At 34.8% G+C, this 25,072-nt stretch overlaps 1 long non-coding RNA gene across 1 annotated transcript; it reads left to right on the top strand.

Moving 5' to 3' along the window:
* The first annotated feature begins 3,350 nt into the window (after positions 1 to 3,350).
* LOC120352369 lies at positions 3,351 to 6,854 on the top strand. Its single transcript, XR_005571807.1, has 3 exons — positions 3,351 to 3,863; positions 5,271 to 5,385; positions 6,289 to 6,854. It is a non-coding gene; the product is annotated as an uncharacterized LOC120352369 (long non-coding RNA).
* Positions 6,855 to 25,072: the final 18,218 nt, after the last annotated feature.

Raw genomic sequence — 25,072 nt, 5'->3', positions numbered from 1 at the left:
GCAACAAGCTGACTGTAAAGTTTGGAGTGCCACAAGGAACAGTACTAGGACCAATTCTTTTTCTTCTCTACATAAAACCATTATACAACATGGAAATTAATGGATCAATCTCCACCTTTGCAGATGATACTGTTCTACTGTTCTCTGAACAGACCTGGGAGATGACCTGGAGAGGCCGAGACTGGACTTCAGAGGGTGTCTCGCTGGTTGAGTGAAAATCTGCTAACATTGAACCATTAGAACCATTAGTGATCGAGAATCGACGAAATAACACTTCATACACAGTTCACAGGAAACAGTCACAGAAATACCTGGGAGTTACATTGAACTCTTTTCTGCGCTGAGATCATCATCTCAATGAATTATATGGGAGACTGAGGAAGACCATCTACAGATTCAGGATTCTGAGGACACTGGTCGACAAGAGATGTCTAAGAGTTAACTACTCCTCTCTAGAACAGTTCCTCATGCTTTATGGGATTGTGGGATGGGAAGATCCAAGCTTTTTGCACATCGAACTGCTCCTCAGGGTACAGAAGCTGATCATGAGAGTCATCAACCAGAAGCCTCATTCATCAGACCAGCTATTCAATGAGTTTGATGTGTGTGATGTGATATCCATTGCCATCCATGTTGGGCAATATTCTTATGTGAAATGGCATCTTTTATATATACCAGTGGAGCTGTTAATATCCCTAGCCTGCAAATAAATTTGCAAAAAGTTGAGGCCGTCCGGCTCGCAAATATACTGGGGTCTGACCACAGCTCTAGCTCAGTAGTAGATGTCTGAATACTCTCAATGTAATGAAACACCATGAGTTTCAATAACTGATAATTAACTATTCTTACCGCTGCTCTCTTGAAGATATTGAAGATTACCAATAAGGAAATCAAAAAGATAGTTAGTGACTGATTATCAGTAACCATATATTCAATCGAGAATAATGAAAATCAACTATTATTTCCCTAATTGATCTTTAAAACGCTTGTTCATTTATCCTTTCAAAATTCCTTGAGACTTACAATGCCAGTTTTTGAAGTTCTCTGGATCCTTATATATGATATATTGTAGACTTATTATTATAAATGTCGGTAAAATCTTGCTGGCTGAATAATATTACTATCATCAAAGGACTAATAATATATGCTGCAGAATAAAAATGCTTGGTACCAAGACAGCTCAAACTGTATATCACGAGATGAATTAGGAAAATAATAAAAGCTTCTAAGATACTGTATGCCGACATAAAACACAAAATATATTCCCATAAAATAATACAGATATAAAATTTCCTCACAAATATAATTTTTTAATAAATAAATTCTTCAATATCTCAATAATTATCACAGGAGTTGTTAGCATAGACAATAAAGTGAGCTGTAAAAAAATATATTTATTTATTAATACTGATATGTGAAACTTCAGCTCGAATCAGAATTCAACAAATTGGAACCTGTTCAGTCTATAGATTCAATAGAACATACTTTCAACTAATGAATAATAATCAATAATATAATAATTTTTCAAAATCTCAGGGTATGTGGATTCGTGCCATGCACAGAAATAAGCTTCCTATAATAGCAAATATATTTCTATAGATAGTTTTTGTTTAATATATCTAATAGTGGTCGACACGTTGCGAATTTCTTAAACTTGAATAATTATTTATATGGCGCTTCAAATAATTCCCCAATCCACTGATAAAAGCCTTGTTAATGAGCTCATTAAGATAACTAGCACACACTTTAATGATGTTCTGAAGTTCTTGTAGAATAATTAATTATCTCCAATAATTAATTAGTCGAATCCTTTTGACTCCACTGGGCTTGTGTATGGTCCAGATTATGTATAAGTCCCTATCAGTATTAATGACATATTTACGGGAATAAATTACAGTTAAGAACTCTTAAACAAATACTGAGCTCACAAATAATCAAACATTAATTATACACATTCAATATTTAAAAAGGGACTGGCTTGAGGCTTTTAAAATTGATTGGAAAGAGACCCTATACCTGTATGCTGCCTTATAGGTCAAGATCACAAGCCAGAGAGAGAAAATTCTCAGAAAAAGTCTCATCTCTTCCTCTAACAATTTGTAAGCCTTCCGCTGATTGGCTTTCTAGTCTTAGTAAAACGTGATGCAATTGGTTACTTAAGATTCAGGGTTTCCCCAACTTTTGTTATACTAAGAATAAGTAAGATTATACATAAATAACTTATATAATAGCCTGTGAGCATTCCAAATAAATAAATCCCAATATATGATACTGTAGTATTACATACATTTAACTTTTTATGTGAGCTTTGTATACTCTTGATTTTTCATACTTTTTTAGATTTCAATAAATATTTGAATAACAGAATAATCATTGTTTTTCCATTACATAAACCTTCTTTTACATTTATAATATTTACAATTATCTGAGTAAAATATAATTTAATTCATAATAGTCGAGTGATCAATCAGCTGATTTGTTCGTATAATAACTCAATAAATTGTCGACTGATCTAAGATCGAGTGACATATTAAATCAAAACAAAGAATTCTAACCTCAAATTGTACAAGCAATCTCTTTCTCATAATCTGCCAATAATAAACTAGACCGCTTTATAATTTTGTTTCTGCCAAAGAATTCTCATTACTACATAATTATAATTTTGCATGGTTCTCTTATCACTTTATAGATAATATGACTATTCCTTATCATAGATAAGATTCGATTTCATTAGAATGTTACCTTGACTAGGCTATCTGTTCTTTCAGTTTCACAATTCTGTTAAAGATAAGTTGGTTTCTTCAAAATTATTTTATGGTGTCAAAACACATCGTCATACAATTCATCCACTGATTTCTGATACAAAACAATAATTTGGGAATATAATATTGTTTTTTAAGATCCTAGTGGTTTTGGATCAGGAATCACACAAATTACAAAGCCTGTTGATAAAAATTAGTGAGAAATGTGTCTTCTAAAAAATTCAACAATATGCATAATAACAAATAAATTCAATTCAAGTATATGTGCCATACATCTGCTAACCTCCTACTACATACAATACTCAAATACAAATAATCTCCTCAACAAACAATCATAAAACATCTTCCGAACAATCCCTCCGCCCTCAGCTATGAGCGGTTCTTCGCGGTGCTACACCACAAAAGTATTTCAAATGTTGGTGCAAAACATTGCCAACTTAATGACACAATAATTCTCAGGCTTATAAAACCTAACAGTTCCCTTTGCGACTATCATATCATGATTTGTATATTCAACTTTTCCTTCTTAATTAATTCTGGGCTTTATATTCATACAATAAATAAATAATCTTAATAGCTAGTCTTTGGTCATTTATCAACAAGAGATTCTTAGTCATTAAAACACATGAACGTTTAGCTTAATATAACTTGATTGAACAATGCGGTTTTATCATTTGGCAGATAATTCTACTTCTTTTTCTTTAGATAACATATTAATAATGATAATGTACTTTTTATAATATCTTACACATAATTTACATATTCATGACACTTGAATATTTTGAAAAATGACGGTTTTGTAGGTTATGATTCATCAGGCATTGGTTGTTTGGGTTCATGGCAGTGGATGATCGATTTTATTGGATTTCTATTAACTCATCTGTCACCATTTTGTGATCTTTGGGTTGTTTGGTAAGTTGGCTTTTGATTTAAATGATACTATTTAATTAGTTTGCGAGTGATGAAGAATGTATAGATGGCTTCTGAATTTTCTATCTCTCTTATTTCAGGTGCTGGTTTAGCTGATCGAAGTGGATAACTCATCAACTGAATAACTGTGTTGTGTTGTGGTTGGAATAGGTACATATTCTGCAGATCAGGGTGAGTAAACAATATCAATCATAATATTTTTGTTTACCTTTCTTCTCTATAAGCAGCATGATAATACGGCCTGAGGTTAAAGACATTGAACTTTGATACCATGCATAATGCTGTAAATAATCTGGTGGTTCAGATGACCGATTTTCCATTAACTCTCATATCTGTGATAGCCTAGGATATTTACTTTGTCTATCCTGAACTTTTCTGGGTGTCAATGTATTTTTGTGAATTCCAGAATTAATACTCTCTGTATATGGCATGCCCTCATTCCTTATTACATTAATACCGTAACACATTCTTTAATTGACATCATAGTCATACCAAAAATCATAACAAAGTAGATCAACATATTTATGATACTCTCCGCAACATAACCTGTTAATAAACAACAATCATATACTCCTGTTTTCAATAAGCAACTCATTCTTTCTTTCAATTTTACTGCACACTTTTCATCATCCCGTAATTCCTTACAATAATTTATTCCATCATAATCTAGGCCTGCATTCGTAATTATTTTTTCATTGTTTTTGAGCATATTCTTTTCATTTTTATCCTGTGGCTGCAGTCACAACGGTAAGCTCCTTGCTTAAACCGTGTATACTTCGGGTGCATGTTGGTCGTCCCATTATCCCATACATTTCGATGCCATTCGTCCTCTCTGCATGCTGCCCTCCAACTGTCATCTGGTTCCTGTGCATCTTTCTTGCAGTGTTTGAACCGGGCATGGGGACAATATTCTCTTTTGTGGGGCTTTCCTCGTTGCTTCCTCCTATGGGCCTTCCTATGTTGACTCCTATGCTTCACTCTGGCATCGTCCTGTCAGTCACACATCCTGTTTTCCCTGGTGGCGGTTTGCTCTTTGGCGTTAGTGTGCCGTGGGTGGATCCATTGATGCTTGGGCATAGGTGAAGCGTTCAGCTGCTCAAACTTGGGGTGCTGTGGGGGGGTTGAATGCTGGCACACAGGTTCAGTGAATGGGTGCGGTACATCACTTTTAGATTTGGTTATTGGTAACTTTTTAATTATATTTGTGTTGATACTGTAGATTGTTTTCGGTAGTGGGTTGGTTGATAGTGGTAGATCTTTGGGGGGGGGATAGTAGACCTAATATGGGTTGCTTTTTGGCTCATAAGTAACTTATTGAATGCAGTGCAAACATTGTATCAATTCTTTGCAACTAGAGATAGGTGACACAGCTAATGTCATGCGAACACAGAAAGGAAGTTTTCCAAATAATATGTGGACCAGTGATGAGTCGGCTGAAGATTCGTCCAACTGATAGTTTCTACTCATTAAATCTGCAACAAACTCCATATAAGATTGTCCATTTCTACTATCATAGGTGCATGAAATAATCTCCGATAGTACGTCCAACTGTTTATGCTTGCTCCAATATTGTTGCAGGAGCTGGGAGAGGAAATCATCCAGGCTCTTAAGGTCCCACATCCGACTTTGGAAGAGCATCAGTGGCTCACCGAGTAGGAGACTAGACAATTGGAAACGCCATACTAGCCAAGAGGTGGGTACCAGTTCCTGAACAGCTCTTATCTGATCTACTAACGGCCTGGGTTGCATGTGGCGATATGAATTGTCAAATTTTCCAAGGTTTTGGAAAAGTTGAGCGCTGCTTACAAGTTCAATCGGCATATAATGAGCTTGGCCGGCTGGAATACTCCCTGTACTTGTCTCTATTCTGGATATCCTCTCATCATTCGCGGCTCATTTATTATCCATAGTTTTTTTGTTCTCGTTCACTTTGTCATATAATTTAGTTAACTTTAATTGTTGTCCGCCTATAGCATTCTCTAACACACCGTATTTCTCCCTTGATTCAATTCCTTTTTCTGTTATATTTGCTATACATGTTTGCATGTTACTCTGTTCCTTAACAATCTTTTCCATTTTATTACGGTTTTCCTCTACCTCTGATTCAATCTTACATGTATTTTCCAATATCTTCTCCCTTGTGACTCCCATGATAGTGGTACTTAGCTCCTTACCTAATATGCCTACTTGTTTTTCAATTTCTTTGGGTACCTCATCCAACTGCTAATTTACTTGACAGGTGACTTCATCTATACGAGTCTCTAATTCTTCTATAACTGTAGATTGCATACCTATTTTAATGTCCATCATATTTTCCATTTCTTCTTTGTAGTCCAAAAACTTTTCATTAACTTTCTCATCCATCTTCTCGACACTTCCTTGGACAATTTTGATGTTTTCCTGGATGGCTTTGGTATTTTCGTTGACAGTTTTGTTATTCTCCTGGATAGTTTCTATCTTTTCCATCAGTTTCCTGCTTGATTATTGGCTTCTTGGCTTGGTTGAGCATGAGCTTAAACTCACTTGGAGTGTCATTCATCATATGATGGGTAAGACATCCGACTGAAGAATCTAATATCCTATTGTGTTTTTCTAGATTGGTGGCGGCGGACAACGGCTGGCTCGCTACATGGGATGGCGATTGGGTTGCAGGCTTCCCTGTTCCCTCGGCGGTATTTGGAGCAGTCTACGGAGACATAAATGGCGGGTTGGACGCCCTCACTCCTTCATCTCCACCGGCTGGACTCTCATCTGTATGCAGGGCGTCGGCGGCATTCTCGATCCTAGTAGAAGATAATTGTGCCAGGTTTTGGGGGTCTAAGTTAGCAGAGCATATACTGCCTCCTTCTCTCTCCCGTGGTGTCTCCATGGTATTGTCTTGAGGGTGTTGATCAGTTGGGGTCAGGTTTGTAGGATTTTGGGGGTGGTCACTAAATTAGGAAATTTGTGAATTAACTGGGACTGATTCATGGTGACGATACTATGTGGGATACTTTGAATAAGTTGTCAAGTGTAGTACCAAATTTCAGGAATATTGAAATGAACATATTGACAGTGCCTATTTCAGATAGAATTGTGTGGTGTTAAGAACTTCAAGTGTCATGTACATAAAATACAGATACATAGACCATCAATGTGACTCAGGTATGGCAGCAAACATAGAGAAATTACTATTAATATAGCTCTTACAATCTCATGTATGGTCTTATCTTCCTTAATATCAATAATAATCTTATATTTAAAACAGCAGATATACCTTATTGAATCAACTTCTGATTATGCTTCTTGCAGATTTCAGTTTTATTAATGATTTTATTCAGCATTGATAGTAGAGTTGAGTAGGTAAGCTTTTCATCATGCCTCACATTCGTGGCGCCATTCTTGTGATGTGGTATCCATTGCCATCCATGTTGGGCAATATTCTTATGTGAAATGGTATCTTTTATATATACCAGTGTAGCTGTTAATATCCCTAGCCTGCAAATAAATTTGCAAAAAGTTAAGGCCATCCGGCTCGCAAATATACTGGGGTCTGACCACAGCTCTAGCTCAATAGTAGATGCCTGAATACTCTCAATGTGATGAACCACAATGGGTTTCAATAACTGATAATTAAAAATTCTTACCGCTGCTCTCTTGAAGATATTGAAGATTACCAATAAGGAAATCAAAAAGATAGTTAGTGACTGAATATCAGTAACCATATATTCAATTGAGAATAATGAAAATCAACTATTATTTTCCTAATTGATCTTTAAAACGCTTGTCATGAATACAGATATGCACTAATTCATCATTTCAAAATTCCTTGAGACTTACAATGTCAGTTTTTGAAGTTCTCTGGATCCTTATATATGATATATTGTAGACTTATTATTATAAATGTCGGTAAAATCTTGCTGGCTGAATAATATTACTATCATCAAAGGATAAGTAATAAGTGCTCTGAATAAGATCAATATTGACCAATTTATTAATAATATATGCTGCAGAATAGAAATGCTTGGTACCAAGACAGCTCAAACTGTATATCACGAGATGAGTTAGGATATAATAAAAACTTCTATGATTTTACATTAACATCCTTTAACATATAATATTCACAATTATCTGAGTAAAATATAATTCAATTCATAATAGTCGAGTGATCAATCAGCTGATTTGTTAGTATAATAACTCAATAAATTGTTGACTGATCTAAGATCGAGTGACGTATTAAATCAGAACAAAGGATTCTAACCTCAAATTGTACAAGCAATTTCTTTTTTATAGTCTGCCAATAATAAACTAGACCGCTTTATAATTTTGTTTCTGCCAAAAGAATTCTCATTACTACATAATTATAATTTCGCATGGTTCTCTTATTACTTTATAGATAATATTACTATTCCTTATCATAGATAAGATTCGATTTCATTAGAGTGTTACCTTGACTAGGCTATCTGTTCTTTCAGTTTCACAATTCTGTTAAAGATTAGTTGGTTTCTTCAAAATTATTTTATGGTGTCAAAACACATCGTCATTAGTGATGGATCCAAGGCAGCTTTACTCAAAGGAGATACTATGCAGATAACACAAGAACCCAACAACATTCAAAACAGAAATCACAACCACTACACCAGATACAGTGTTGCAAGGGAGGCACTATACCAGAGACATTTTAATCATTTAGCACCAAAATTATACAGGATGATCCATTATTATGGTAAAATAATTTAATATGTGATAGTAGAGGTAAAAATAAGAAAAGAAGTTCTCATAAACATATATCCATAAGTAATTGTTGCTCTTTTAGTATCCTCCAAATAATAGATTGATTGACATTAAACTGCACTGACAATTCTCTTGTGCTCTTCTCTGGATGCTCATAAATTTCATTAAGAACTTGTTCTTCTAACTCAACAGTCATAGTAGATCGGGGTCTGCCTGCATAAATGTGCTCTTTGGATATCAAAAAAATCTGTTTCAGACAGAAGTTGGTGAATAGTGGCAAAAAACCTTGAACTTGGACATACTCGGTTAGGAAAGTTCTCTTGATACAAACGTCTTGCTTCAGTACTATTAGAGTAGTGTCCCATTCCATACATTAAATGCATGTCAGCTAACTCGGAGTATGAATAATATCTAAAATTACCTGCCATCTTTTTAAAAAGTTAACACTTAACACAAAAGCAAAGTGAAATTATTACAAATAACTGGTTGATAGATTAAACAAAAAACACAGCGCGGTTACAGTAGGCCTAACTTACAGTTTTTTTTTTTTGTTCAATAGTCAGCTAAAATATTTCTGAAAATAATTTTGAGCTGATAATTTCTTTTAAATATTTTCTTATTCAAAACAAAATAAATCAGCTGTTTTGGAACAGCTGTTATTAAAATCCATGTTTTATTTGCAATCAGCTACAACCTATGAGGTATTAGTTCTCTCCTCATAAAACAGCAAATTTTTTTGGTGTAATGTACTACATAAGAATACATTTTATTCATCTTTTATTTAAATTTAGTTTACACAGCTTACATTATTCTTTTCAGAATTAAATTCTCTACAATTTTTATTGCGAAAAATTATTTGTTTACTGGTCATTAAAGAAAGTTATTGGGCATCAAACGTAGAAGTCTGTGTTTTTCTAGTTAGATTTTTTGCATATTTCAACTTTTTTCTCAAAAACTACTCACACTTCCAGACTAGTTTTATTCAATTTTTCAGATATTTTTCCATATGAATCCAGCATAAGTTTCTCAAAAACCAGTGCCCAAACAATTCAGCATTGGTGTATTTCACCAGAGGAACTGAATTCCGGGCGAAGTCTTTCACTCTGTATAGCTCGCTAATGAAGCATTTATGAATATATGTTTATAGGAACTTTTTTCTTATTTTTACCTCTACTATCACGTATTTAATTATTTTACCATGATTATGAATCACCCTGTATAATCTACTTCCTGCAATCTTCAAACAGATTAATCATCCTAGAATGTTGAAAACAATAGTACACGAATGCTTGATGAGCAAAGGAAGACAGAACATAGAAAACATCATTTCAGACAACTAACCACTAATGACTTACTAAACACTAACTAATCAATAATATGCACAAAAAAACTAACAAAACCTTCTCTAGAACATGGTATGTCTTAGTGGAGTAGGTCAATCTCCACACAGAAAAAACTAAACAAGTAGAGGACACATTATAATTTTTTTTGTAACTAACCATTGTATGTAATATTGTAATTCATCGTATATATTTTGTGTAATTGATGTTGTAGTTTTAGTTCTTTCTGGGAAATGAACATTTATTTATTCATTCATTCTATTTATTTCAATAAGGCACTCAAGGCCCTGTTTCAACCCCCAACTCGAACGTGGGTGGTCAACGGACACCACACCAAGCACCCTGTCTCATGCTGCAGCCCACTCCAGACGCCAACTGAGTCTAGCCAGCCCGGAGCAACACTGGAAATTCTGGTAGAAGAAGGTGTGGGCAAAAATCGACTCAGATTTCTTTTGTACTACTGAATGAGGTGGTCCCCAAATAATGATGGGATATGAGTGAGCCTGGGTGACCCTGCCATTGGCCCTGGAAATTTAAGTCCCTGGACATTTTACTCATTGCTTTGCTCTGGACCAAAGAATGACATATTGGAACCCCGCTTAGCAAGCTCATTTGCACGCTCATCACCTCCTATGCCTTCATGGCCAAGTACCCAACCAAGTTTCACAGAGTTGCATGTTGCAAGCCTGCTGAGCGTTTTGTGGCACTCCCACACCAATTCAGACTTGATTTCATTGGAGTCAAGAGCCTTGAGGGCTGCCTGACAATCTGACAGGATTACTATATGCTTGTTACAATAGCGTCTGGCAATGCCTATGATGGTAAATAAATAAATAAATAACATTTTATTGCCATGGAACAATCAAGTTATAAGCAACGTCAATAGTCAACACATATCACAGAGTAGTCATAAAACTCACAATAAACAGAAAACATGCAGTAAATTAATACATCCAATAGGATCCAATATGTTTCAGAGTTCAATTATTGTTAAATTCACTTGAGTAATAATATGGGTTTAGAACTAGCCAGTCATATAATTCTTTCTTGAACTTGTTCGCATTTACATTATTTTTTATTTCAGCTGGCAGGTGATTGTAAAGTCTAAGCCCCAAAGTGAGATATACATTCATTGACATAGATAGCCTTTGGTAGGGGATATCCAGATTTTCTCTACTTCTAGTGTTGTGCATGTGGATATTACCTCGTTTCTTCCAACTATCCATATTTTGTTGGACATAGAGTATGACATTGAAGATGTATAAATTTATAATGGTCAGTATCTTCATATTTATAAACAAGGGACGGCAGTGACCAAGATAACCTGAATTGGATATTACTCTGATTGCTTTTATTTGTAATAAAATAATTTTATGAATGTGTTTGCTATTGCCATATATTAATAAACCATATGATATAATACTTTGAAAAAAGCAAAATAGGCATTTCTAAGATATTTTTCAATAACAATGTCCTTTAGTTTCCTTAATAAATGAATTACTCTGGATAACCTGCCTGAAATATAATTAATATGTGATTCCCATGTCAATTTATCATCAATCATTATGCCCAGTGTTTATTCGACAGAGGCTGGCTCAAACAGTACTCTGGTTTGTGGACTGTATAAATTACTACATCGAGAACTTTTGGGTTGTCTGGCGTCAGGTAGCAAGTTGAACAATTAAAATGGCTAAGTGCACAATAACATAGCCATACCTTCATGTCCAAATCCTCCTTGCTTCCAGGATCCCAGGTCCAGATCACGATACGAGACGAGACAACACTTGTAATAAATCACAATAAATAATCAATTGATCATTTTGCAAAAATCGACATTACGAGGAGTGAGCTGTTTGATTGGCTGTCAATCGGAGACTGGCCACAATTATGCTTTGCGCATCACCGTACAATTGCCCCCTCCACCACACAACGCCAGACAATGAAGGGGAACATTCATTTAACGTCCGAACATTCCGCCCACCTTGGAAGAACTTCCAATAACAAAAAAAAACCCTATAACGAACCCTACTAGGGAAACTAGGAAAGAAAAGGAAAATGTCTTCACTCCTCAGGGGCCCTTGAGGAGACTTGCAAAAAAGGAGTAGGAGGCCCACGGGAAGGAGAGGATGGGACGAGAATAATGACTATATACAACCAATATAGAATAAAAACAAGAAACAAAGCAACTTGGGAACCTTTCCCACATATAAAACAAGAAACAAAAAAAAACTAACCACTAAAACTTATTGAAGTTCCCTTCAATAAGGCCTAATCTTCATCAATAGGGAGGAGACATACCCTATTGACAGCCCTAGTTAGACTTCCCTTTGCAGTCTGTACCTCCACCACTCTCACAACTCCATCCTGTCCAAGGAATGTCTTCGTTATTCGGCCAAGCCTCCAGTGAAGAGGAGTAGGTTACTTTCCTTTAAGAGAGCCATACGTCCAATGTTAACATTACTATGTTTTCTGTACAATTTTGTTCGGGTTTGCAAGCTAGATACATACTCGAATTGCCAACGTTTCCAGAATGAGGATACAATTCTTTTGAGTAAACTCCATCGATTTCTCAAGTTCACCGATTGAATTGATTCCTCTGAGTCTTTACTCTGTGTTGCTAGAGTAATTTTTCTTGCTTCCAATTCAATCTGTTTGGAATTCTCATCATCATTACCGTGGGTTTGGTGTGGCCAGCACTCCAGTGGTTTGTCTAATCAATCAGACCCATTCCACCACAGAGAATTACCAATTAATTCATTGAGAAATAGTCCTCGACTAGCCCAATCAGCTGGATTACATTCGGTTGACACATATCTGAATTGCTCTGTAGACAGGTGTTCCTGTACTTGACTTACACGATTTGCCACAAACCTAGCCCAACGATGAGGTGAAGACCGAATCCAACTCACTGTCACAGTTGAATAAGTCCAAGCTGCAATATAATCTATGTTTATAATTTTTGAAAGCACTTCTTGAACTTCATGTAATAATCTAGCTACTAGGACAACCACACAAAGCTCCCATTTCTTCACTACCTCCACGGATGCTATATCATCCCAGTCACATCTCGATTGCCATAGATATTGAATTATACTCTTGAAGGTAAGCATGAAAGGTGTAATGGTTTTATCAGACTCCAAAGTGAAATCTTTTGCATCAATAGCGCAATGCTCTGGAGGGAGATTTGATAGAATGGTAGAATGATTGCTGGCCCACTTTGGCAATTCAAATTTCCCTTTGCTTAACAATTCAGTAAGCTGCAGTTGCTTGGTTGCTTCCATTGATGAGACTGATGTAACTATATCATCCATGTAAGTAGAAAACCGGAAGGCTTCAGAAGCTGCAGGGAACATTTTTTCTTCATCTTCAATAAACTGATGCGTAGTACAAATGGCAAGAAATGGCGATGATGATACACCATATGACATAGGTGTTAGAGTATACTCTTTCATTTCTCCTCCCTTCTCGGACTTTGTCCATTTTATTTCAACATTATCCTGTCTATCATCATCTAACTCTTCCAAATTTTGTTTCTCCCTTTCAAAAACATCTTCTCCAATTTCCTTTTTCGGTATGGGTCTTCCCATTGGTTTGATTTCATGTGGACTATGAATCACTTTTAACTCTTTTCCTAAATTACCGTTGATCGGTAAATAACTGTTGAAGGCTATACCTTGTTTACCTGGAACTTCTTCTAAATTATCTCCCAATTCTTGTTCTCGATTCATGGAAACATTTTCTCCGATATTAGTTTTACCTTCAAGATATCCCGATATCTCCCTCGTATTTGTTTCCTTGGATGGTAATTCTACAATGTACCTACCAGTATTCAAACAACAAACAGTTGATTTGTATATCTCCTCACAAGCCATTTCACTTTCCAATAATTTTTTTGTCCTAGGTGGCTCTTCTACGACCCAGAATCGCTTCACCAACTCTTCTGAATTAGCATTGGAATACATGCACAGATTATTCGAGAAAGTAGAATTCTCCTCTGATACCTTACCCATCAGGCAGTAGCCCCATACAGTTTCTAGGGCAGATGGTGTACCCGCTGGACCAATCACCTTTCTTCCAGTCAGAATGAAGGGGAAATATTCAGCACCCAATAAAATATCAACCTTCTCTGAAAGGAAAAATTCAGAATCTGCTAGCTCCAGTCCTTCAATATGTGCCCAGTACGCATTTTTTATCTGATTTGTAGCTGCTATTTTGTTGACTCCCGACGCGGTAATTTCTAATGGAGGGGAGTTCGGTATTTATTCACAGTTAGTAATTTCATCTGTCACTTCCAGTTTAGTATCAGATAGTCCATAGATTGGCAAACTATGTGTTTTCTGTACTTCTAAACCCAGTTTTCTCATGCATCGCCTTGTAATGAATGACTCGGTGCTTGCACTATCTAATAATACTTTGACCTTATGATAATTGCCTAGATTACCTCAAACTCCCAATTTAACAGTTGGTAACAATACTAAGGAACTGTTTACATTCGAAAATACTTTCTTAGCTGAGTCAGTAACAAATGTTCGATGGCTTTGATCAGCGACATCGTGCCCATCTACCCTGCTCATTCGTTTATTACCGGCCCATTGGCCGGTAACAAATGTGTTGGTGTTTTCAACAGGCGGCTGTCTCAGCTCTAAATGGAGGAGCGAATGATGACGCGAATTACAGTGACTGCACGGCTTCCTTCTTCTACAATCTCTAATAATGTGCCCTGCCAATAAACAGCCAATACATAGTTTCCATTCTTTTACACGTTTTAATCTATCAGACGGTTTGAGATTCAAGAACACTTCACAATTTTCCAGTTCATGCGAATTATTACATTCAATACATTTCAGCTCGCCCAATTTCGATTTAACAATCATAGCTGAAGCCTTGTTATTTCCCATAGTGGGTTCCGATTTCCCAAACTGCTTACATGAGGAGGCTTCTGACGATGTAGATGATCCCAATAAATCAGTGGATTTAGTAGCCTCTAAAATAACAGCTTCATCATTCAAAAATATTTGGAAGTTTTTCAAATCGGATACTGTTCCATTTCTTAGCAGTCTCTGCCACTTCTCTCTCAATTCTTCAGTCAGTTTTTTACGTAAGACAAATAATAACGGAATCGACCAGTCATTTACTGCATGACCAATTGGTTTTAGTGCTGCAATATACTCAGCTAAATGAGTGATGAATTTTCGTAGCGAGTCTGGTTGCTTATTAACTGCTGGCATATCAAAAATTGCTTGCAAGTATACATCAGTCAGCTTGTAAGAGTCATTGTAGCGATTCAATAATAATTTCCATGCCTCAGCATAATGATCACTTGTCAATGGGACTACAGAAATGACTGACAGTGCATCGCCTCTCAGTACAGACCGAAGTAGTGTAAATGAATGCTACATCGCCAACAACTCAAGAGTACTATCAACTCATTTGATGGCGATGAACCATCCTGGTAGGCTCTAGGACATCAATTCATTTGATGGATCAACTCGGGAGTACTTTCAACTCAGTTGATGGATCTATCATTCCATCACTACTTCAAGGTAGGTTCTAGGACATCAATTCACTTGAACCAACAAATAGAAAGAAGCTTGGATCGACTCAGTTGATGGATCAACTCAGGAGTACTATCAAATCGGTTGAACTATCAATTCACTTGAACCAGCAAATAGAAAGAAGCTTGCATTTTTTGAAAGCAGGTTCAACTCACTTGAATGAACAACAAGAATGAACCTTGTACCGTTTAAAAGTAAGTATGTGTCAAGAATAGCATGCAATCATTGAAAACAGCAATTTCTGCTGGATTTGACCAGTTTCAAGAACAATGAAACCATTTTATTTAGATACATTAATTCCAGTGTTGGATACCAGTAACATTGAAACAGATATTCATTCATCAATAGTACCACCCATTTGCAATGGGGCCAGCAGACAACTGGTTCAACTCACTTGAATGAACAACAAGAATGAACCTTGTACCGTTTAAAAGTAAGTATGTGTCAAGAATAGCATGCAATCATTGAAAACAGCAATTTCTGCTGGATTTGACCAGTTTCAAGAACAATGAAACCATTTTATGTAGATACATTAATCCCAGTGTTGGATACCAGTAACATTGAAACAGATATTCATTCATCAATAGTACCACCCATTTGCAATGGGGGCCAGCAGACAACTCTGAATCTTCATGTTCCTGCATCTTTACCATGAGCACCAGGTGGACTGTGGAGTTACTGTTTGAGTATAGAAAAGAATATTGTGAACCATTCAAATCTTTGGAGAACTTTCTTGATTCAATGACTTTGATTTTCCCACATGCTTCAATTTTCCTCTGCAGCAATGATCAAATGGTTATTCCGACTATTCCATACAGCCGATGTTACTGTGAAATGGCAGTGCAGTGCAGTTTTTAGTGAATAGCAAAGTAAGTACAATCTATATTGTTTATTATTATTGTTGGTTATTATTTTAAAAGATCCATTTTGATAAATACTTTGTGTGGGAGACTTTAAGTAAGATGTCTCCTCATCATTATCCTAAATGAGAATAATGGCCACGCCCACCAGCATTAGAGGCATCAATGGGGGACCTATCTTTCTAGCTCAAGTTGGTCATGCAGGAGCATGGTTGGGAGTCGTTCACTCAGTGGTCAGTCAGTCAGTTCAATTACTGATCAGTCACTGTTCAGACACTGTTCAGTCACTGTTCAGTCACTGTTCACTTACAGCTCACTAGAAGCTGTAATGAGCTTGGATATAGTTGTTAAAGTATACATAATAAACAACGAGTAAATAGATATCCACCGTGGTGTAGTGGTTAGCACTTCTGCTTTCCATTCTAGAGGACTTGGGTTTGAATTATTCATAAGGACTTGGGTTCGAATCTTCTTTGTATATATGGGGATGTAAGATGTTTGGTTAAGGAATGTAGGTAGGTAGGTAGAGTGTAGGTGTAATTGTTTGTAAACCATTACACCACGATGGATATCTTTTGTTGAAATATGATTCAACATGAAAGTTTTCATGTTTCAGTTATCAATCATCATTCTTCAATCATGGTGGCTACAAGCATGTACCAAGCAGCGCTCTACCTTGTGCTACTACTCAGTGCTAGTGCATTGGATCCAAAGTACAGGACACAGGAATTTCTCACTTCAATGGAACATGGACTGGATACATCAAACATCCATCATATGCAACAGTGCCTGCTAACATCAGGGATTCCTGCTCTACATGGTAATCAGTCAGCAATCAATCAAATGTACATCGATATCAGAGACTGGTACATGAATATGGCTGGGGAACAAGCTGTGGTGGGATCTCTCTGCAAACGAGTCCACTGCGTATTGTGAAGTTGTGCTCCTTGCCCTTGGAGGGCTACCTCTCATGATAGAGCGATGATATTGATATTTATAAGAGCAGTCGCTAAATTCCCTCTCTTGCGAATAAATTCACAAAAAATTAAGCCTGTCCGGCTCACAAAATTACTGGGTTCAAACCTCAGCTCTAGCTCAGTGGTAGATACATGAATTTTATAAATACAAATAATCACCATAAGGTTCAATGACCGGTGATTGATAATTCTTACCGCTGCTTCTGTGAAGTTCTTGAAGAATGCCAGTGAGGAAATTAAAAGAATATTTGATGACTGATTATCAGTAACCATGTACCACTAGAGAATGATAAGGACCAACTATAGTTGTTTCTAGTTGATTCTTAAAACGCTCGTCGTGAATACAAGTATTCACCAATATATCCTTCCAAAATTCCTTAGAACTTACAACGCCAGTTCTTGAAGCTCTCTGGATCCTTATATGATATAACTGGAACCTTATTAATATAATTTTTTAATATACTTGTTCTGGCAGATAAAATGAATATCATCAAATGATGATAAATATTGAGTGCTCTGAATAAGATTAATATTACTTGATTCAATAATTTTAAGTGCTGCTGAATATTTGTTGGTATTAAAACAGCTCAAACTGTATATCACGAGATGAGTTAGGATATAATAAAAAATTCTATGAGTTTGTATGCTGACATAAAACACAAAATATATTCCCATAAAAATGTGTGTATAAAATATTCTATATATCTATGATTTACCTGAATAAATGTTTTCTAGAATCTGAATAATTATCACAGGTTTTGCCAATATTCACAATAGTGAGTTTCAAATTTATAAATATATTATATTTAATACTGATACTTAGACTTCCAGTCAATACAAAATTCTGCAAACAAAAACCTGTTCGGTCTATAAGTTTGATATGATATACTTTGTTCAATTAACAAAATTATAATTAATAAATTATTATTCAAACATGAGATCTCAGGGATTTATATGAATTCGGGCCTTGCGTGGAAGTAAGCTTCCTACATATATCAAATGAATTTATAAAATGTTCTTATGAACTATGTGATATTATTCAACACGTGGTGACTTTTTATTTAATTTGAGTCAATTTGAATAGCGCTTTTTAAATAATTTCCCCACTTTACGCAGAAAATCTAAAACGAGCTCGTTTGACTTATCACTCACTTAACTGAAGTTCTTGACGGTCTCGTGGATTGAATTAGTTATTTCCAATAATTAATTAGGTAGGCTCCTTTCGTCTCTGCTGGGCTAGCGCGTGATCCAGATTCTTATAAGTTTCTTTCCGAATTAAAGATATATTTATGGGGAATAGTTACAAATTACGAACTCTTTGATAGCACTGAGTTCACAGATAATTTAACATTTAATACAAATATTTCACACTTAAAAAGGGTTTGGCTTAATAGTTTTAAAAATTTTAAAAAGAGGAAGAAAGAACCCTAGACTCTATGTGCATCCTCTCAGGTCAAGATCTTAAGCCAGAAGAAGGAGGTTTTCAGAAAAATTTGTTTCTTCCAAGAATAATTCTGTAAGCTACTCTCTGATTGGCCTTCAATTTAATAAACTCAATACAATTGGTTGCCTTGGGAATCAGGGCTTCCTCGACTTTATAATAGAAAAAATTAAATAAAAAAGAGTTTCTATACAAATATATGGAGTGTTTATCTTAAATTGATTTCCTAAATAAATCATAACATGCGATTTTAATACATTTAGTTTTTTATATGAGTTTTGTATACTCTTGATTTATCATGCTTTTTTAGATTATAATAAATATTTATACAGAAATAATGGGTGTTCGTATTTCTACACATCGACTTCCTTTAGTATACATAATATATCCTTTGTGAGTAAATTTTATATAATTCAACCTGTTATACTGGTTGATCGGATAATCAGCTGATTCATTCAGCATTGATTCTACTAATTATCGATTTATTCAAGATCGACTAATTCTTTTCAAAATGTAAACAAATAATTCTAACCTCAATGTTCATGCATTTTTATTTTTTATAATCCGCCAATAATAAGTAAGCCGCTTTACAATTCTTTGATCTTACCAATGGGTTCTCATAGTTATTGAATCACAATTATACATGTTTTCTTATCGTTTTTTGATAATGCTATTACTCCTAATCGCTAATAATACTTGATTTAAGTTGATTTATCCTTTGACTAGGTCTAACCTTCTTTCCAATTTCATAATTCTATTAAAATTCATTGGTTCATTTTAAAATATTTGGTGGTATTAAATTACCACGTGACAGTATACAATCTGCACACCTGTCTTCACCCTACATTCACATCGTTGGACTTTCTGGAAGTGGTTGTTGTAAGGTCAGTTGAGGTCTGTGCACCGTACTGTGAAGAACAAGCATCCATTGTTATTACTACTCCAGTGAGTACTGCAATTGCTACAACAACTCTTGCTGCTATCATCACAACTACTCAAGCTAGTACTACAACTCCCGCTAGTACTACTCCAACTAGTACTGCTGCTACTACAACTCCTACCACTGTGCCAGACCCAGTAACAACATCAGCCTGCAGTGGAGCAAGTAGACATGCGTGAGTGTGGAGACTGTCTACTAGTAACCAGCAACCAATGGATCATACAACCATTCCTAAACTTTGGAGATAAGGACCTGCCTGAACCGTTTGGAACGGCTCAAAACTTCTTGAAGACATTGACATACATCTTCCACGACGCTGAAGTATCAAGCTGCTGCACCGATCTATGCGAGGGAGCAGTCATCTTGAAATTCATGTTCAGCAGAGGATTTTGTGAAATAAGCAATCGACTAGGAGATTTGTATCACTGGATAGCTCTTGATATATTGGACTGAAATATTATCTTTGTGCACTATATATATATTTTCATGCATACACTGTAAATAAACATCAAGTAATACCACAATTGTTGCACATTTTATTCCATACAACCTTCAACTTCTAGAGTAAGCACAAGGTGTGAGATAAAGCATAAATTACATCCTATACTGTTAGTCATTCAATACAATAGGAATCATCCTACTCTGATAAACTTATCTTTATGCAGGAAGTTGGTTAATCATGACTTCCACCAACATCATGATCTGATGAACTTGTTGCCTCCAACTCAGGAGTACTATCAAATCGGTTGAACTATCAATTCACTTGAACCAACAAATAGAAAGAAGCTTGGATCAACTCAGTTGATGGATCAACTCGGGAGTACTATCAAATCGGTTGAACTATCATTTCACCAGTACTTTGTTGAAAGTATAGTAAGGTGATTTCTTACCTATATGAGCTGTAAGTGATCAGTGACTGAACAGTGACTGAAAAGTGACTGAAAATGAGGAAGTAGGATAGTCAATAATAACAAATGGCTCATTACACATAGTATTTATTGACAAACACATAATTAATCTTCAGTATTGAACAGAATATACAGCTGAAGAAGTCTTTCTCCTCGGCTATAATCATTGTTGGTGACATAATGCTCAACTGATGGCTTATTCCTATCACGAACAATGCATGGTCCATCAACTTCATCATATCCACCAGTAGATGGCAGTGGCATAGGTCTGCGTATAGCCTTGTAGATGCTAATCTCAAAAGCTGAATCACCAGATGTTCCATCCTCCAGCCTGAATCGTTTCACATGTCCTGTACTCTCAATTTTTGTAAATCCTGCAAATTTAATCTCCTTTTGACCCAGTCCCAGTAGACATTTAGATTGTTGTCCACATATAAAATCACACTTGTAGTATTGGTCTTGATTGAGAACACTCAACACAATCTTCACATCCTTATCCCTCCAGTTGAGTACCTTCTCAATATTAACAATAGCAGCCATTCTACCCTTATCCAACTTGAAGAAAGATTTTAGCAGTATGCAAGTGTCATCAAACATGACAGTGAATTTCATTGCAAGTCCTGGTGGGCAATGACGCATTGCCCTCTTGTTGATATTATCCTTGATACTCTTCATAGTTTGCATGAAAACTTTCAGCAGGAAACATTTCACATCGGTGGAGGTTACATGAGTATTTCTCAATGGGTTGTGAAGATCATCACATACATAGAAAACGTTGCTATCCTTGACTGCATCAACAACAGCCTGCTGCTTCTGCCTGAGTCGTATGCATGCACAACTATGAGATTCACGATCTGCACAAAACTCTAAATGACCACTCTCCTTGAAAAAGTCACTCAATGTCATTATACCATGATAATTCAGTTCAGCTTCAAGCTCACTCACTGTATTAAGCAGATAACGTTCACGTTCACTGTCTGACAACATTGCAAGACCGAGTGCATTTTGTTGTCAGCATCATCTTTTATACTCTGAGAACTCACAAAGATACAAGAATCTCACATTTATATCAGTTTTATGTGAAAATAAAAATTAAAGTACAAACTGGCAAAACTGATTAAGTAGTTTCAATCGAATGAATGTTCCAATCAGAATTGTGGTAGGAGTAGTCTGTTGCATATGGTCTACTTTTGTTCAATATTTAATCCCATTACACATCAAGGTGAATCACAATTCAAAATAAATTATGTAGTTAGAACATTGGCAAAATGTTACAACAACGTCAGCTCACATATCAATATCAACAATATAATAACACATAATCAAATCAAATGAATCTTGAAATGATTCACATGATGCATGAATTAAACTATAAAAACAATATTATAATAAATAAAAATAAAACTCCTTGATAATTAGTTTTCAATAGTACAATTATCACAATAATAAACCATAAAAGACGACTTATTTGAATAATTATCCATTCATAATAATTCATATAATAATCCATTCAAAATGCTCTCCAAGAAGTGGAATTCTCTGAAGAGTTGTTAAGAATTCAATCATCTCATCAGAAAAGCCATCATCATGACCTGAACTAGTCAACACAAAACCGACTAATCTCATCTGCAGTTGTAAAACTCTGGTCCAAATCACCTGATTTGCGCCTTTTCATATCAATAAATAATCACTTATCTTGATTAGATGTGTTATTTTTTCATCTACCTCACCACCACTCTAGAATAGAGTAGATTATATAGAAGAGGACTCTTGTCATACACATTAGTCTATTGCCAACTGTTCACACAGAAGAAATGATTGCAAAAATCAGCAGATGTATATTGTGAAACAAAAAATATCAAAGAGGATCATCAATTTCTAGTATGTGTATTTTATTCTTGAATGCTCAGTGACATCATACAAACAAAAAAATATATATATCCTCTGTGGTGTAGTAGATCTTTCAGGTTTGATGAGACTTGCCTTACCTTATACCTTTCCTAAGAGTACAGCTTTAAGTCTCGAGCCTGGGACCTTGAGTATAACAGATAAGACTGCTACCCATTACACCACAGTGGATATCTACTTTGAACTGATAAAATTGCTAATGATAACCATTTTTGAGCTTTCCTTATAATCCAAAGAGTTGAGTCCAATTAGATTATGATAAAAAATTATCTATGCTAACAAACATTAGGCTATTATGAGTGACCTTGTGAGCACACACATTATACCAGGAGTAGCAATACATGCTTTTGAATCATAGATGATTTTTTTGGAAAAAAAATAGTTCTTCGAAGTCCTTCCCCATTTCAATTAAAGAACTTTTTTTTCAATTATCATCAATAAGTGATGTAAGAGGATAGAGAGGAATATGTATTGGAAAAAACAATAATCCTGCTAATAATAGATTTATTGATGAAAAATACAATGGGGGCATAATATTATCTTTGATTTTAATAACATTTTCATATTATATTTAAATAACAACACATTTATTTATTCTAAATAAATATCTATATTGCATTAGTGCAGGTTTGATTCATATTCACTTCTTTAATGAAATTTTGTTACTTTCCACTGTATTTATAATATGTTCAACAGATCTGAAAGTGCATCAGATCAATAGTAAATACATTTCATAATCTGTTAAAAGTTCCAATTCAATTTTAGTATATGAAAGCATTGCATCAAAACCGAATCCTGGTGGTGTATAGTAATGAGCACAATCTAAATTATATGAACTCAAACAAACTCTTCAAATCCTCTATATTACTTTTTTTATGAATTAAAACTGAACAGTGAAGAAGATGGTTATGAAAATTGATGCTTATGGTATTTTTAGTTCATTTTTTTTTACTTTAATCTTTGTTCAATGAAAAATGCCCATAGGCCAAAGTATTATTCCATCTTCACAAATAATTCTCTTATCATCCTGATTACTTAATGAAATGTTGTTACTTTCCACTGTATTTATAATATGTTCATCAGATCTGAAAGTGCTCATCAAATAGTAAATACATTTCATAATCTGTTAAAAGTTCCAATTCAATTTTAGTATATGAAAGCATTGCATCAAAACTGAATCCTGGTGGTGTATAGTAATGAGCACAATCTAATTATATGAACTCGAACAAACTCTTCGAATCCTCTATATTACTTTTTTCATGAATTAAAACTGAACAGTGAAGAAGATGGTTATGAAAATTGATGCTTACAGTATTTTTAGTTCATTTTTTTTTACTTTAATCTTTGTTCAATGAAAAATGCCATAGGCCAAAGTATTTATTCCATCTTCACAAATAATTCTCTTATCATCCTGATTACTTAATGAAATGTTGTTACTTTCCACTGTATTTATAATATGTTCATTAGATCTGAAAGTGCTCATCAAATAGTAAATACATTTCATAATCTGTTAAAAGTTCCAATTCAATTTTAGTATATGAAAGCATTGCATCAAAACTGAATCCTGGTAGTGTATAGTAATGAGCACAATCTAAATTATATGAACTCAAACAAACTCTTCAAATCCTCTATATTACTTTTTTTATGAATTAAAACTGAACAGTGAAGAAGATGGTTATGAAAATTGATGCTTATGGTATTTTTAGTTCATTTTTTTTTACTTTAATCTTTGTTCAATGAAAAATGCCCATAGGCCAAAGTATTTATTCCATCTTCACAAATAATTCTCTTATCATCCTGATTACTTAATGAAATGTTGTTACTTTCCACTGTATTTATAATATGTTCATCAGATCTGAAAGTGCTCATCAAATAGTAAATACATTTCATAATCTGTTAAAAGTTCCAATTCAATTTTAGTATATGAAAGCATTGCATCAAAACTGAATCCTGGTGGTGTATAGTAATGAGCACAATCTAAATTATATGAACTCGAACAAACTCTTCGAATCCTCTATATTACTTTTTTCATGAATTAAAACTGAACAGTGAAGAAGATGGTTATGAAAATTGATGCTTACAGTATTTTTAGTTCATTTTTTTTTACTTTAATCTTTGTTCAATGAAAAATGCCCATAGGCCAAAGTATTTATTCCATCTTCACAAATAATTCTCTTATCATCCTGATTACTTAATGAAATGTTGTTACTTTCCACTGTATTTATAATATGTTCATTAGATCTGAAAGTGCTCATCAAATAGTAAATACATTTCATAATCTGTTAAAAGTTCCAATTCAATTTTAGTATATGAAAGCATTGCATCAAAACTGAATCCTGGTGGTGTATAGTAATGAGCACAATCTAAATTATATGAACTCATCAAACTCTTCGAAAGTTTTCAAAAACATCACATAGCAAAATAACATCCAGTTTTGGATAAAGATCACTGTATTCTCCTAATGTTTGTATTTTGAATGATTGCCATACTTTGTGAGCATGAATATAATCTTGATAAGTTATATGTTTTTTATTCAAGCTACTATAAAATTTGGATATAGGAGGTAGTTTTTTCTCATTCAGTTTTTCTTCATCATCTAGATACTCATATGGAAAAACACCTTTACAAGTTACCAAATTCGAATTCATTTGAGGAAAAAGTTTTTTTATGTGATGAAATTCTTCTTTTGGGAGATTTTTACTAACTTATCAAGTGAAGTATTCATAAATTTCAGAGTA

The sequence above is a fragment of the Nilaparvata lugens genome, chromosome 7 (assembly GCF_014356525.2).
Source record: "Nilaparvata lugens isolate BPH chromosome 7, ASM1435652v1, whole genome shotgun sequence".
Lineage (NCBI taxonomy): Eukaryota > Metazoa > Arthropoda > Insecta > Hemiptera > Delphacidae > Nilaparvata > Nilaparvata lugens.
Note: the sequence above shows the minus strand (reverse complement) of the source record. Positions and strands in the feature narration are given on the sequence as shown.